Here is a 17,222-nt window from a genome sequence, read left to right as displayed (position 1 = left end):
CATAGCCGCTCGAAACAAAATCCTAAATACGCCTTATTCTAGGCGATGTAGATGAAGTAGTAGTACATATCAGTATTACAAACCACTGCCGTGAACACATTCTGAAATCTGAATACATGTATATTTATAATTGGTGTTTCTAATTAGGCATCCACAAAGATCCACGTTAAAATTATTTTATAATAGTATAAATAATGAATTTCCCAAAACTATGAAGATAGAATATCAATTATGTATGACGCAACAATACTCTTTGAGCAAGATGATGATAATCTCAATAACATTACAGGTATCGTTACAGAAATCTGGCGCATATCATATACTCTTTAGTTAACAGATGTAACATTAAGATTATGGTGAAAAATATTCCAGCAAAAATATTAAATTCTTTTCTTTGCTTACGAAGCATCCTCTCTCAAAAGAAAAATTGGGACACGCGGAAATACGTAGGAACAAACCATGGTTCGAACTAGCAGAGAAGAGAAAACAGGCAAAATTACGTTGGCTACAAAATTTGAATGAAAGAACTAAAAAAATTTTCGTAGACATCAGGCGGGAAACTTCCCAAACCTTTAGAACAAAAAAACGCGATTTTTTGAAAGCTAAAATTTAGGAACTTGAAGATAATAGTAAAAATAAAAACATTCGGGACATGTATAAAGGGATCAACGAATTTAAGGAAGGCTGTCAACCTCGTGCTTATATTAAAGAAAGCTGATGGAACAGTTTTCACTGATACAGATAGCATTTTAAATAGATGGAAAGATTTCTTTGACGATTTGCTTAACACGCAGTCAAAAACTAATGTTCTTGGTGAAAGAGAGATACTCATCGCAGAACCGTATATTCCAGAACCCAATCGAATAGAAGTAGAAATCGCTATAAAGAAATTAAAGAAACACAAATCTCCGGGTGCAGACGAAATTCCCGCTGAGTTAATTTTAGCTGGAGGCGAAAATTTGTGGAACAAGATACACAAACTCATTTTCCTTATCTACAACAAGGAAGAATTGCCACAAGAGTGGAAAGAATAAATCATTGTTCCAATCCACAAGAAATGCGACAGAGATTAAACTGACTGTATTAATTAATTATCGAGGCCTCTCTCTTCTGTCAACATCCTATAAAATCCTTTCAAATATTGTATTAGCAAGATTGACCCCATTCGCAGATGAAATTATTGGAGATTATCAGTGTGGATTTAGACGAAATCGATCAACTATCGACCAAATATTTACCATTCGTCATATACTCGAAAAGAAGTGGGAATACAGTAGCCCGGTACATCAACTATTTATTGATTTTAGAAAGGCTTACGACTCAGTTAGGAGAGAAACATTGTACAACGTTCTTACAGAATTTGGAATATCGAAAAAGCTAATTAGATCAATTAAGGCATGTTTAAATGAATCCCAAAGTAAAGGCCGGGTAGGAAAATTTTTGGCCACGAGCTTTCACGTCGAGAATGACCTGAAACAAGGAAATGCGTTGTCGCCATTATTATTCAACTTTGTCCTGGAATACGCTATAAGGAAAACCAAAGATAGCAACCAGGGTTGGAGCTGAACGGTGTTCACCAGGTTATGCGTACGCTGATGATGTAAATTTAATAGATGATAGGAGAACAATAGAAAGAAATGCAGAGGTCTTATTAAACGCTTGCAGGGACAGAGGTTTAGAAGTAAATGCAGAGAAAACTAAATACATGGAAGCAGTAGCGTACCCAGGAATTTATTTCGGGTGGGGTTCAAACTAAATATGAAGGTATTTTATATTAAAATTCCTAAAATTGCCCCTAAAATTACACTGAGAAAAATCCATTATCCGGACAGCGGTATATTGTACAAATACAAGGATTCGTTATGTTTACTAAGGAAATCTGTACGGAGCGTACTTTATCCATATACTACATAGGCACTGCCTTTTACCCGCTTAGATATTACATCATGTCTCTGCAGGATGTCTGATATCTAACAATCTTCTGTATTTTACATACGTATACGTATGTTAAATACTTCAGCTATATGTTATATACGTCCATCTGTGTGTGAGATCCAGACCGCCTATAGACACTCTTTCTTTCGAAATGGCTGACGTCATTGAACTACCGTCTTTTGCTTGCGAAACGAGGTTGTTTACAAACGGAAAAGAAGAGAGGAAGGAAACAAATGCTTGGGTAAGTACACTAGTTAACTATTACTTTAGTTAAATATTCCATTAATTATATATTCTTTTAGTGTAACTTGCTTTAATATAGTACTAAGTAAGTAATGTAGTTTATGAATACAATTCTTACTATTGTAAAACTCGTTAATGATTGAGGACAATGGAATGGGTGAATCTGAATTTTGAGAAATCTTTGAATATTAATGTTTTGAAACATTTTACATTTCAAGGTAGCAAAATGAATGTTATGTGTTTATTCATTCCGTTTTATATGTGACAATTTATTACTTGTTGCAGATTTAGTACAGGGCTGCTTAACATAATTGCTAATAAACCGTTTTCAGCGCGAAAATTCCCTTGTGTAGTGAAGATTTAGGATTTAGATTTCTGGGCTTTCGGCATCAATGGCCTTGTTAGCCCGTCGCATATGAGGGATGACTTCCCTCGGTGATCACACTATCCGGGGAAAGGAAGGGAAGAATGGATTGGGGAAAATGGGGCCGCGGTGGCTCAGTGGTAGAGCGTTCACCTCTGGTGCTTGGGGTTCCGGGTTCGATCCCAGCTCCCGCCAAGTGAACTTTGTGGTGGACAAACACCGTGTGCGTGGGTTTTCTCGGGGTTCTCCCGTTTCCTCCCACATTCTTCATTCCACCATTTCATACATTACTCATCATCACCGTCTCCTTTAGCCTAACCGGCATAACCGTGAGACGTAAAACTCAAAGATTTCATTTTCATTTTTGGATTTGGGAAGGAAGAAAACGGCCTGGGACCTATATGTTAGGTACCACTCCGGCATTTGCCTGCTGTGAATGAGGAAAAGCCAAGGAAACCTCATTCAGGATGGCTGGACTTAAAATCTTTTGATACTTTTTCGACCGAGTTCCCCCACCGGGATCGAACCCGGGACCGTTCGCACCGAAGGCGAGAGCGTTAGCGAATACGCTACGCGGGGCCACTAGTGTAGTTTAGAAAACTCATTTTTACTAGGATATTTGCAAGATTTTTTTTTCTTTTAGTTTAACGTCCCATGATTGTACATCAATGTAAGAGAGAAGGTGACGATGAGATACATGATAATGGTGGAATCAAGAAAATGTAAGGAAACTGGAAAGTCTTAAGAATAACCACACCTACAGTGTTCACCAAAAGCCTATTTGTCGGGAGCAGGAATCGAACCAGGGACCTACCGCGTCAGAGGTAAGCGCTCTCAGAGCTTTCTTTTGTTTAAAGAACTTGTTTACAATGAAATATATATATATATATATATATATATATATATATATATATATATATATATATATATATATTACGAAGATATTGACATATTTTACAGCCTCACTGAAATTTAAAAAAAAAAAAAGTAGTCAGGGAGAGCTTACTTATCAGGTTTTTATTTTTTAATTTAATTTATTTTTATTTATTTATTTTTGCTTTGTTATGTTCCCTAGTTAATTAATGTTTGGGTTACTGAAAATTAAAACCTTTTTAGTATTATTGTTATGTCATCACTTTGGAACCAAAACGTTAGATTTTTTTCTTGTGTTTTCATATAGGAAGTTGGTGAGTTTGTGCCTTAGCACTGGTTTGGTTTCTAGAACGTAATTGAAGGTCATGTTGAGTTGAGTCTTGGTGGGTTTGAGTTCGTGAAGTGTCAGGCACTGCTTGTGCCCCTGTCTTCTGTTTGTGATTTTTCCTGGCTTTGGGCTGTGACGTGTTTATGTTGAGGAGTACCAACGCAGGCCGCGTGATATACAGGTAGCTACAACACAGCTTCAACAGTTACGAGTGCCAGGTCTTTGAATTTCAGCTTTCGTTACGGCGTGACTAATGCAGTATAGTGCTAGGTTGAAATTCTATGGGTGGTAAAAACGGTATGGTAAGAAATACAACGTAATTGTTATTAGTTTAATTAGTGTTTCTTCATAGTATTGTTTCACTATTTCTAGAAGGAATTAAGTATTAACGAAGTAATGAATAAGCAAAAGCACACATTGATTGACGTTTACTATTTCTCATACTCCATTGAGAATGTTTTGATCCTCAGTTGCGCAAACATCCAGTGTGCGTTTATTTTCTTTCTTTTTTGGGGGGTTTACACTGCCTCACAGATGAGCTCCCTCGTGGCTAAGTGGTTAGTGAACACGCCTTTGGCGTGGGACACCCGGGTTCGATTCCCGGCCGGGGTCCGCGGTGGCTCAGTGGTAGAGCGTTCACCTCTGGTGCTTGGGGTCCCGGATTCGATCCTAGCCCCGCCAAGTGAACCTTGTGGTGGACAAACACCGTGTGCGTGGGTTTTCTCGGGGTTCTCCCATTTCCTCCCACTTACTTCATTCCACCATTTAATTCATTGCTCATCATCAGCGTCTCCCTTAGCCTAACCGGCATAACTGTGGGACGTAAAACTCAAAGGTTTCATTTCATTTTTTCTTAATCTCTTGCACTGACCGACCGATCTCGATCAAATTTCCAACGTAGATGCGGTTCTGGCCTGGGAGTGTTTTTAGCTATTTACTTTGACAGTAGAACTTAGGGGAGGGGGAGGAGGGGGACAGAAAAAATAAATGACTTAATTTACTTTGAAGTGTAAAAGTGCGAGCGTTTTCTTCTCTCTCTCTCTCTCTGTCTCTCTCTCTCTCTCTTCACTCCTCCAGTCTCCTCTCACTTTTAGGGCCGCGGTGGCTCAGTGGTAGAGCGTTCACCTCTGGTGCTTGGGGTCACGGATTCGATCCTAGCCCCGCCAAGTGAACCTTGTGGTGGACAAACACCGTGTGCGTGGGTTTTCTCGGGGTTCTCCCATTTCCTCCCACTTACTTCATTCCACCATTTCATTCATTTCTCATAATCACCGTCTCCTTTAGCCTAACCGGCATAACCGTGGGACGTAAAACTCAAAGATTTCATTTCATTTTTTCCTTCACTTTGATTTCATGATTTCGCACTCTGATGAAAAGTATTAAATACCGCCAGGAAAAGTACTAATATATAACCTCTCTTTTAGGCGCCCCTCCAACCACGCGCCCGGGACACGTGCTTTGCTTGCTCGCCCATAGCTGTGGCTCTGTGAGCTACATAAGTAACATACAATGCTTACGTAATACTTTGGGTCATAAGTACTATTAAGAAAGGAAGAATTGCATTTTTTTAACTTTGGGAAAGGAGCTACTATGGGATTAAAGATAAGGTAGGAAAGGCAACACATTCCAGTCTATGCTTTCACCCAGCAGACATATTGTTTGGAACCAAAAAAATGTGACTTTTGGAATCTTGTACTTAGGTTCACAGCGGAAGCGACGAAATAACTTGAATCATCCATTGTAGCTCTCCCCGCAACCAGTTTCTAAAATGTTGGCAATAAGTTTGCGAAACGAGAGGTGACGACTCCAATTTTGGGTGAAAAGTCGCTATAAGAAATAATCGAGAAATTCATTGTCTATAAGCATTGTAAAAGTTGTAGATGTAAACTAAGCAATATGTTCTACTCACTGGCGCAAATCCCGGGGGGGGGATGACGGATACATGTCCCCTCCAATCTTGGAACTGAGGGGGACTTCTCCCAAATAATCCGATTTGAAATGTGTTTTTTTGGGAGAAATTTGATGATTTTTGTCCGATTGCTACAAAGGAACGTGAGATGTCCCCCAGAATAAGCCTCAAATCTGCAGCCTCCTAACGCTAAAGACAACTCTGATCCTCCACAACATTGTTTTTCAACTTCATAAGTATTTTGGACATCGCCAAAAAAAAGTATGGTAACGGTCTTACCCTCCCCTCCCCCCCCAATGTTGAAGACAGATTTGCGCCGCTGATTCTATTCACATCTTTGTAAACAGGGCGCAACCAATCCTTTAATTCAGGGATCATTTCAGGTTGTTTCGGGTACTTTTGTTCATGTTGTGGTCAAAATAGTTCCGAAATAATTAACACTACAGTACTTACGTTAAGCAATTTTTTGTAAAAGAAAAAGTGCAGAATAATTAAAAGACCCCAGAGGACAAATATAACAAACACCTTCTTCGCCTTTTTTCACGCATCTATAGCTAATCTTGTTGCTATCGGTAATGATGTATTACGAGTGTCTCTCAACGGAAACTCTGCGAACTAAAGGACATCAAGTTTGTAGTTATTCTTCGTTAGAGGGCAAGGGTAACATAACAATGCAGGATTGTGGAGTAGTGAGTACGCTGTATTTCCAAACTCTTCATCACTTGCGCTGATTAAAACAAACAAACAGAAAAAAAGAACGTAAAAACTGTTTTGAACTAATAATGCTTCTCTACAGATGAACATTTTGTTTGCAGCAAAAAGTCGCTAAATGTGTAAGTAGGTAAATCGTCATTTAAAAATCACCCAAAAAAGTCTCCAATCGGATTTTTTTTTTTGTCGTTATCGTAGGGCGACCATACGTCCCGTTTTAGGGGCGTGTCGCGGCCGTCCCGTCAGTAGATGGAAAAAAGTAGTATTCGTCCCGTTTTATGTAAATGAAAGAAGTAAATAACAAACCCAGTACCTTTACTCCTTTTTAAAAGTATTAATAATAACAAAGCGGCAAAAATTGAACTGAAAACCCCTATATTAAACATACTCTATAGTTCGCAGTACTGCTCGAAAGGCAGCAGAGGTTTTAGCAGTTGGTTGTGTGTTAAACAAACTTCAACGTGTCTTTCCTTTTTCATAAGTACCCGCTCTGTAACGAAGAGAGAGAGGAGGAACTCTGATATCAAGGCACTGATAAGAACAAAGGTAGATCTAAAAGTCTAGTGTTGCAAGAACCTGTCCCGTTTTTAACTGAAAATTTTATGGCCACCCTACGCTATCGTTGAGGTCGAATTCCCCTTATTTAGCGACTTTACCCAAAATTGCAACATTGACCCCCACCGAACAACACCCCGTCATCTTGAGCCTAGCCTGCATAATAGTGGGACGTAAAACTTAAAGATTTCATTTCGAACAACACTCCCAGAAACCTACTGTTATACTATTCTCAAACCACCCTTTCGTACAGTTCTCCCTATTCGAAAAAAAAAATTGTAAATAGCAGTGTTCATACATAAATATGGAACTCAATTTCCCTGAATTTTGCAGGTTTTCCAGGTATTAATTTTGCAATTTCCAGGTCTAGTGGAAGAAACTAATAGTACGAGAACACATAAATTTTAAGAATACTATATTTATATATTTGAGAATGGCCACCCTTCTCCCCAATGAACGATTGCAATTAAATATTGAGTCACAAGAAAATAAATAATTAAAATAAATAAAATTTAAGTTGAAAAATATTAAGTTGAGAAGCCTACTAAGGGAATTATATAATACTTTTGTTCCATACTTGAATACATTCAAAATATACAAAAAAATATTGGCTTGGGGAAGAAAAAAGGGCCCGCGAGATTTTAACTGATTCTTGTAGTACTCGACGACAGAAATAGATTACTGAAAGAATTTTCAAAATCGGCACAGGCAAACATGAAGAAAATCGCATTTTCAGGTACCGGTTCAAAATGGGAAGAAAAAAGGGCCCGCGAGATTTTAACTGATTCTTGTAGTACTCGACGAGAGAAATCGACTAGTGAAGGAATTTTCAAAATCGGCGCAGGCAAGCATGAAGAAAATTGCATTTTCATGTACCGGTTCAAAATGGGAAGAAAAAAGGACCGCGAGATTTTAACTGATTCTTGTAGTACTCGACGAGAGAAATCGATTAGTGAAGGAATGTTCAAAATCGGCGCAGGCAAGCATGAAGAAAATCGCATTTTCATGTACCGGTTCAAAATGGGGAAGAAAAAAGGGCCCGCGAGATTTCAACTGATTCTTGTAGTACTCGACGACAGAAATAGATTACTGAAAGAATTTTCAAAATCGGCACAGGCAAACATGAAGAAAATCGCATTTTCAGGTACCGGTTCAAAATGGGAAGAAAAAAGGACCGCGAGATTTTTAACTGATTCTTGTAGTACTCAACGGGAGAAACCGATTAGTGAAGGAATTTTCAAAATCGGCGCAGGCAAACATGGAGTAAATGTCATTTTCATGTACCGGTTCAAAATGGGGAAGGAACAAGGTCCCGCGAGTTTGAACCGCTACGATGTATGTTCACGAATGTGCCCGTCTTCTCAAATTTAGTTAATTACTGTGACACTGAAACATGTGACACAGAGTCACATTGTGGATGACTCTGCAATCGGCAACCACTGCACATATACTCCTCCCGCCCCACAGTTTGATTATTTCGATCCATTCCTCACGTGCTAACGGCATGGTTCAACATCTGCAAGAAAGAGGTAAATGTAACGTTCAATTGGCAATAGCTTTTCACCAAATTAAGCTGCATGAAATCTGATTGCATATTTGACATACTGAGAAAATTCTAGCCCGTGGCCATATGTATCACATATCCCACCAGTTCATAAAAATTTTGAACACAAAATTACGGTCGTCCGTGTGACGTACTCCCAAAAGGCCTAATGTGTATCACCCACCTCACATTCAATGAAACCACATCCGTGTAGAATTAAGAAAGGAACCTCTTATGATGTATACAGGATGTCTCAAACGTTCCCTGACATAGGGTAACTCTGTTATTATCAGAGTTACGACAAAATGTAAGAGGAAAAACATCTCGAAATATGACGTTTTCAATCTAAAGTGAACACTTGTTTAAAAAATCGGACAAGATGAATGTGCTGTATACTCTTTATGCACCCAATTTTAAATGAAAATGCAACGTTGTCATTTACCTGGACCCACGACATAAGTGAATGAAGTTACTGTTTGAAACGGGGGCTGGCCATCGACATGTTAGCGTAAAAGACAGTAACTTCACTCACTTCTGTTGTGGGTCCAGGTAAATGGCAACGTTGCATTTTCATTTCACATTGGGCGCATAGAGAGTGTACAGCGCAAACGGGTCATCCGATTTTAAAAATTCCTTCACTTTAGATTGAAAACATCATAATTGGATATGCTTTTCCCTCCTACATTCTGTTGTAACTCTGATAATAACAGAGTTACCCTATGTCAGGGGACTTTTGAGACACCCTGTATACCTTATTTAATGTATGTTTGATGTCACTATAACTGTAGTATAATTTAGTTTGTTTAAATTTACAATTTAATACAAGTAGATTCGGATTTACATGCGTAGGATTTTGTATGCATCTAACTAATGAATTCTTTTATATTTATGCTTAAGTTAGTGACTTGGCTTTGGACTGCAACTGATTATTGTAACCCATTATTGCTTGAGAAGAAACAAGATATCCGAATCTTCATTTGGAGAAATCAAAGGTCTATTGGAAAGCTGGGGATTGCAATCATTAATTTCTACATTTCAAGGTGCGTAGTAAATTATATATTGTGTTTATTGTTAAATTACTATTATTGGGTTTAGAATCAATGAAGCACTTCATGATATTTTATGGGGATCAAGATGGGTGCCGGATAGATAAGTATTTGAGCGTCAGGCTCTTATTTCTTTTCAATTTAATATTTAATCAATGATTATTTTTCTCCCTCATTATTCCACCAAATCGTATTCCAAGATGATATATCCATTTTTGTTCGATATATCCATATTTTTGATCTCTTTCATATTTCTATATTTTCGATTTTTGATATTGTTTATATTTCGATATTGCTGTATTTTTCGATATTTCGAACAAGTTTCGATAGTTTGTCGACATCGATTATCTATATCTAAATTCGGATATCCCAAAGCCCTATCGAGCACCCTCCGAAATGAAGTTTTTGGCTATGGACCTGATTAGGGATGCGCACGAGACAAGACGAGACAATTTTTGTTACGAAATTCGAGACAAGATAGAGCTTTTCCAATAGAAACGGATCCAGTTTTCGAGACGAGACAACTTTCGCGGCACCTTTTCGAGAGGAGACAACCTCAAATCTTTTCTCTTGCGCATCCCTAGACTTGATCATGAGTTATCAAAAAAAAAAATTGTTAATGAGAAATAACATGTAAATACAATATAGGTAGCTAAAACATTTTTGTTTTCATTCTTCAGTAATGCATTGTTATTAATCTCAGGGGGGGCGGTGGCTCAGTGGTAGAGCGTTCACCTCCGGTGCTTGGGGTCCCTGGTTCGATCCCAACTCGCGCCGTGTGGACTTTGTGGTGGACAAACACCTTGCTCGTGGGTTTTCTCGGGGTTCTCCCGTTTCCTCCCACTTTCTTCATTCCACCATTTCACTCATTTCTCATTATCACCGTCTCCTTATCCTAACCGGCATAACCGTGGGACGTTAAACTTAAAGATTTCATTTTTTATTAATCTCAGCATTTTATAGTGTATTCTTAAGCTTAAGGTGATGTATAATTAAATTTTGAATTCAGTTAACTTATTTTGTTTCTCAGATTGTTTTTAAAATGTATGTACAAACGTTTATGTTCATTCTCGAGAGTTTAAAGTGACGTATAGTTATTAAACATAGTATTTAATATTGTACTCTTAACGTGGAAGTGATATACAATTAACTTTTGAATTCAGTTAACATTTTTCTTTCTGAAATTGCTTTAAAAAGTATGTAAAAACGTTTTTATTTTCTTTCTTGAGTGCTAAAAGTGATGCAAAGTTATTAAGCTTACTACTTTATATTGTATTCTCAACCCTAAACTGATACACAGTGCGTTTTTGAATAAATTGTCAAGTTATTTGAGTGATGAACACTGGTAGAAAATCCTGACTACTACTGGAACATTTTGATTTTAAGGTGACGACTACTGGTGCAAGGATTTTAAAATATTGTTTTTCCTTCAAGGGCTACTCCTTTTTGAATTCTGACTACATGGTCACTATAGGAAGGATCAGTGAGTCTTTCCAACTATGGTACAGCTCCGACAGATTCACGATGCTCAGAGAAGAGACAAAATAGTATGTTTTCAAACTTAAAGTGAGAACCACTGGTGTTTTTACCTTGCTATGCAAAAGTAAGTGAGTAGTCCAATGGGGTTCCAATGCGGTACCTAATTTCTGCATTTTAGATATATGGAAATACATGTCTCTAAAATGTAAAGAACTGATTTTTTTTTGGGGGGGGAATAAACTATAGGTATGTGGGGCTTGCATACTTGACGCTACAATTCGGAAATTGAATTAAAATATGACTAACGGCTATCAAGATGTTGTCAAATAAAGGGAGGACCAACACAGTTAAGGGGTTTTCGTGTTAGATGCTAAAATTTCCGAAATCGGTCATGGAAAGTTAATAAACACCAGTAGCAATTTCATCTTAAAGTAATTAGATATCTTCATGGGGTGTTAGAACATCATGGAGTCTACCAAAATTAAATTTTAAAAGCTTTTGAAAATATAATCTGACATTTGTAAACAGTATTTGAAATATGTATTTACCCAAAACTTCCAGCTAGTACATCTAACATCTGGAGAAACACTGTGAAATAAATGCTTGAAATTTCGGAAACAATTATTGGTCGCAACAAAATTAAATAAGATGGTACTTCTATGGGTTAAATCAGTACCTCAGTACAATTTCGATCGAAAGATTAGTTCAGTCCTAGGTTTTCTTCAGGCAATTCCAAGGGTTCATCGAGCTGTGCAAAAGAATGAAAATTCGCTGTCAATATCTAAGATAGTAACTAAGATATAAGGAATTATATATTTTATGACGTGAAAATAGAGATCTTTATGGATTTGTACTTTTGGGTCTTTCCTATAAGAAAAAAATTCAGAAAACTACTGTATATACCTTAATAGACAATTCAGTGGGCGGGGACACAGTAGCTTAGTGGTAGGGTATTTAACTAATCTTTTTTTTTTTTGCAGAAACTATTGGAGTATTCACTTAACCCATAGAAATACGATCATACTTAACTCCCTATTTAATTTTAAAATTAAATAAAAGGAAATATTTCAGTGTAGCGACTCACGATTATGCATTTTAGTCTCAGGGAGATTATGATTAAAGCAAGTGAATGTTGTTGACAGAATTGATGGAATGCAAAGGTGGGAGGAAAGAGAGTACCCCGAGAAAACCCACGAATACGATGTCCACTACAAACTGACTTGGCCGTGGATCGAACCAAGAACCCAATACACCAGAGGTAAGCACTCTACCACTAAGCCACTGTGCCCCCGCCCATTTAATTGTCTATTAAGGTATATACGGTTGTTTTCTGAAATTTCTTCTTCTTACAGGAAATACTCAAAAGTACAAATCCATGTGGGTCTCTATTTTTACGACGTCATAAAATACATAATTCCTTATATCTCGCTTGCTATATTAGATATTGACAAAAAATGTTCACTTTATTTCAGAGCCCGATGAACGCTCGGAATTGTCCAAAGAAAATTTAGAGCTGAATTAATCTTTCGATCGAAATTGTACTGACGAGTCTGAGGTACTCACTTAACCCATATAAGTACCATCTTATTTAACTTTTGTTAGGATCAATAATTGTTTTCTGAAATTTCAAGATGGTGTTTGGTGTCTCTCTAGCTGCTAGATGTACTAGCTGGAAGTTTTAGGTAAATACATATTTCTAATACTCTTTACAAATGTCAAAATATATTTTCCAAAACTTTTAAAATTTAATCTTGGTAGACCCCATGATGTTCTTAAACTCCATGGAAATACCTAATTATTTTAAGATGAAATTGATACTGATGCTTATTAACTTTCCATGACCGGTTTCGGAAATTTTACCACCTAACACGAAAACCCCATAACTGTATGGATCCTCTCTTTATTTGACAATATCTTGATAGTCATATTTTAATTAATTTTCTAAATTGTACTGTCTAATATGCAAGCTCCACGTACCTATGGTGTCGCTTTTTATTTCACCATATTTCGGTAACTGTTAGGCGTACCGACTTGCGGTTTCGGTAAACACACGCCTCTAACGTTATTTAAAACGTTATTAAGACATATTTTAGAATATTTAGAAATGAGAGTTCTGCGAATATCATGACACCCGAAAACCCCCATCAGGGCGTGTGTGTAGTGTATTTAATTGAAACTACTTTTGAGGTTGTTGTAAGCCCTCGTAATTACGTTTCCGAAACTGCACCACCTAGTACGCAAACCCCACACTTCTATGGTGTCGCTCTTTATTTTCCCATATCTCAATATCCCTAAGGCTTACCGAGTTGAGGTTTTCGGTAAACAAATGTCAGTTCCCTACATTTTAGAGACATACATTTCCACATATCTAAAAAATACAGACATTAGATACCCCATGGTACCTCGAACACCATTGGGGTACCCACTTACTTTTGAATAGTAATACATTTTGAGTTGTTGTTCAGCATCAATAAACACTTCATAGTTTTTCTACGTGCAACCCAAAAGTCCATACCTGACCGAACAGATTTTGTCCATTTAATCTCAAAAATGTTAAGATACTTTGTATTGTTAAGTACAACCAAGTTAAGCACACTGAATTTAATATTTTAAATATTTTCTGATTTTTGTTGCAGGTATTTCGTGCATCAAACCAGGATTCTGCTTGAAAGACAGTCAAAAGAAGCAGTGTAGGTTGTGGCTAAAAGTACGTCCTTTCTGAAGACAGACCCAATTGTATTTACATTCTTTTGTACGAATATATAACCCTAATAAAAATACTGTACTACAAATTATTATTTCTTTCTTCCATAAATTAGAATAAAATATTATCTCTGTTTAAAGAAAATGTTTGTTAGTGTTAAGTCATTTCAACTGTTTTTCTCTGTAATAAGAATATTATCCCTCGCAATATTTTTATCTTTGTGCTATTATGATTGGATGAAGTAAAATTCTATACGAAGCACTATTATTTCAGACATGCATTAAGAACTAATGTATTGTTCTGTATGTAAGGCAATGTGTATACTGAACATGTCTAGCGAAGGTGTTGTTTTAATATAGAATCTATAACTCAGCTTTTCAGTAGTCAACTTTATTGGGAATCCGAAGAAAGAAGTATAAAAAAAAAAGTTGGACTTACCAACGTATATGTGTTCGAATTCTGGACTAATCCAAATTATCCAGAGAAACCATTATATATTTCTTTGTTGCTATTTTCAGATGTATATTTTATCCAAGTCGTATGAAACGGAGACTTCATACATCGCTATACTTTGTATGAACTATGTTCCGTATTTACTTAATCACTTTGTAACTTTCTCTAGGGTTGAGAAGGCCGCAGGTGTCAATCGAATAGTTTAGTATTTCACTCATGTCACCTTGTGACTAAGGTACGTCCTGTCGGTATATATATGGTACTGGGTTCAATTAGCGATAAAATACATTTTTAGCATTAAACAAATGTAAAAATCTACACGAAATGAGATACCATGATCTCTGACTTACGGATAACACCAAGCAACTAATGGTACTGAGTGTGATTGAGTTTACTATCTGGCTAAAATCAGTGTTCCTTTAGCTATACTTCTTTTCGTGCTCTGAATTGCAAAGATTGAAATAACCGTTTTAAATTATTGCATATATATCTTCTGAGTAATTCTGAGAATCATTGCTCTTTCTTTAAGCAATGTATGAGACTGTTAAACTGCTCGTTGCTTAAAATGTTGCACTAAGAAGGATGCATCCCGGAAAGTCCAAATTTGCAGAATGTCTAGAGCAGGGAAGGATAAATATGTTTAGTCGATGGCTGCACAACGCCTCCGCTGTCACCACGTTGTCACAGCGAATACAGCGGACGTTTAAGAATATTCTGCACTTACTATTAGGTATCTGCCTGGGAACTTTGGTGAAGCTACCCAGTCTCCTTCTTGGTGTCGCATTTTTAATGGCGAGTACTGAGTAGGAATCATCTTGTGAGCGAACACGTTTTCGGCTGTCAGCATACTTTTAATTATTGCGATATTAAAAAAAAACATACCTGTTAATTAAAATGTACAGAGAAGTTATTTCTGGAAAATTCTATTCAGGCCTCTTGTGGTAACAACTGCACTTTAGAAGAAGATACTATTAAGGAAAAGAATGAGGTAAAATAATTTTTATATCGTACAAGCAATGGATGATAACAACTTAATAAATGATTGTACGTAAATCTTGTTTGAGTTTGAATATAGGATTGTATATGGCTGTGCATTTTGCATTATTATTGAAGTGCTGCAACTAACTAACTGCAAACCATATGATAAATTCTTACAGTAATATATCACATATTGATTTACTCTGTATGAAAACGAAAATAGTTTAACATATGGTTAACCTTCTTTGTGCCCATAATTTTAAAATTAACACTTGTGTCACTTTTCAACACTTGGCTTTGCAGTAGCTTTCCAACGAATTAGCAGGAAGCCCAAACTTACAGGACACCCTGCAGGTAAATACATTTCTTTTGACAGTTTCACTGCTCCAAACTAAGATTTGAAAAGTGTAGTATTGTTAATTTTATTATTATTGGCACAAAGGAGATCAACCATATTTTAAACTATTTTTGTTTCCATACAGAGAAAAACAATATGCGACAACATTACAGTAAGAATGTATCATGCATTTTGCAGTATGTTGTAGCACTTCAATAATGGTGCACTATACGTACAATCTAGATCCTGAATATGTCCAATCCATATATTACAACAAGGCAATACGTATGCGATACAGGTAAAATCCGTATATTTCATATGGACATTCTATAAGCTACATACATCCAATCCATACATTACATATGGCCAACCTGTACGCGACATACGTATAATCTATATGCTGCATGCAGACAGTCTATAAGCTACATATGTGCACTCTGTATGGTGCATACGGATATTCTGTATGCTGTATCGGGACAAGCTGTGTGCGACATAAGGAAAATCTGTATAATACATACGTACAATACGTATACTGTATCTAGTCGTACGTACGGGGCACAAGTACATTATAGATGCTGTCTCGGGATTGAACGCAAGAAACATACGTACAGAACGTATATTGCATACTTCTTGAAATTATGCTCCGTCCTGATAGTCAGTGAGTATCGTCATTATTAACCGACATGCTACATACGATCCTGACGTCACAAAGCTAGATATCACCTCCGTATATACTTGTTACTGCAGATGACGTCACACGAATGACGTCATTGCACTTATGCAGACAGTGCGTATAATACATACTTTTTCAGTTATACGTTTGCTGCAGGATGTTATATACGTTTGTACGTTAAGTCCAGAAACTACAGGAATTACGAATGTAACCTACGTTTTTAAGTATGCCACCTACATTTTTTTTCTCAGTGTAGGCTAAATTTTAAAAAAGTCGAAATTTCGGGGGGGGGGGTCCGGACCCCCGTGACCCCCCCCCCCTGCGTACGTCCCTGCATGGAAGTGCGTCGGGACCGTAATTCGACAAATTATGAATGCTTTAAAATATTAAATAATACTTTTGATAGAGTGGATACTTTCAAATATCTAGGATCAATATTAACAGACGAAAATCCTACTCACGAAGAAATTAAATGTCGACTAAAAACAGGGAATTCGTGTTATTATTCAGTTCAAAATCTCTTGTCGTCGCGAATTCTGTCGAAGAATTTGAAGCTTAAAATATATAAAACGATAATCATACCTGTTGTTCTGTATGGTTTCGAAACATGGTCTCTTGCTCTGAGGGAAGAACATAGACTGAAAGTATTTGAGAACAAGATGCTCAGACGAATATTCGGACCGAAGAGGAACGGGAATGCGGAATGGAGGAAACTTCATAACGAGGAACTACGTAGATTATACGGGTTATCAAACATTGTTAGGGTCATAAAGTCTAGGAGGCTTAGGCGGGCAGGACATGTAGCCAGGATGGAAGAAAGTAGGAACGCTTTCAAAGTGTTAGCGGTAAGACCAATCGGCAAACGACCATTGGGAAGACCTAGGCGCAGATGGGGAGACAATATTAAGATGTATCTCGCAAAAATAGGAATACAAAGTAGAAACTGGATCCAGTTGGCTAAGGATAGAAGTCAGTGGAAAGCTTTTGTGAACGTAGCATTGAACCTCTGGGTTCCATATGCTATAGAGTTAGTTAGCTTACGAAGCATGAGTAGATACCTAGGCTGATACTACAAATAGATTAAATGCACA

This window comes from Thermobia domestica, chromosome 14 (genome assembly GCF_964235325.1).
Source record: "Thermobia domestica chromosome 14, izTheDome1.hap1.1, whole genome shotgun sequence".
Lineage (NCBI taxonomy): Eukaryota > Metazoa > Arthropoda > Insecta > Zygentoma > Lepismatidae > Thermobia > Thermobia domestica.
The sequence above is the reverse complement of the archived record's forward strand: the minus strand, read 5'-3'. Positions refer to the sequence as shown.